Below are 1,072 nucleotides of genomic sequence, written 5' to 3' on the forward strand. Positions count from 1 at the left end.
GAGATTTTGTGCCCAAGGACAATTCCTTCAGTCACCATAAAGTGACATTTTTCCCAGTTTAAAACCAGGTTAGTCTCTTGGCACCTCTTTAGAACAAGTGCTAGATGGTCAAGACAGGAGCTGAATGAGTTTCCAAATACTGAAAAGTCATCCATGAAGACTTCCAGAAATTTTTCCACCATGTCAGAAAAAATTGAGAGCATGCACCTCTGAAAGGTTGCAGGTGCATTGCACAGGCCAAATGGCATCCTTCTGTACGCAAATACTCCAGATGGACATGTGAATGCTGTTTTCTCTTGATCTTTTGGATCTACTGCAATTTGATTATAACCTGAATATCCATCCAGGAAGCAGTAGTATTCATGACCTGCCAGTCGTTCTAGCATCTGGTCAATGAATGGTAAAGGAAAATGATCCTTTCTGGTAGCTGTATTGAGCCTTCTATAATCAATACACATACGCCACCCAGTAACTGTTCTTGTAGGAACCAGTTCATTTTTTTCATTATGAACCACTGTCATGCCATATTTCTTAGGGACGACTTGGATAGGGCTTACCCAGGGGCTATCAGAAATAGGATAAATAATCCCAGCCTCTAGTAACTTAGTGACCTCTTTCTGCACCACCTCCTTCATGGCTGGGTTCAGCCGCCTTTGTGGTTGAACCACTGGCTTGGTGTCACCCTCTAGTAAGATCTTGTGCATGCATCTGGCTGGGCTAATGCCCTTGAGATCACTGATGGACCACCCAAGAGCTGTCTTGTGTGTCCTTAGCACTTGAATTAGTGCTTCCTCTTCCTGTGGCTCTAAGGTAGAGCTTATGATTACAGGAAAGGTGTCACCTTCTCCCAGGAATGCATATTTTAGGGATGGTGGTAATGGTTTGAGCTTGGGTTTAGGAGGTTTCTCCTCTTCCTGAGGGATTTTCAGAGGTTCTACTATTCTCTCTGATTCCTCCAGATCAGGCTGAATATCTTTAAAGATGTCCTCTAGCTCTGATTCGAGATTCTCAGCCATATTGACCTCTCTTACCAGAATAATATCAACACTCATGCAGTCATTTGGGGTGTCTG

This window comes from Arachis duranensis, chromosome 3 (genome assembly GCF_000817695.3).
Source record: "Arachis duranensis cultivar V14167 chromosome 3, aradu.V14167.gnm2.J7QH, whole genome shotgun sequence".
NCBI lineage: Eukaryota > Viridiplantae > Streptophyta > Magnoliopsida > Fabales > Fabaceae > Arachis > Arachis duranensis.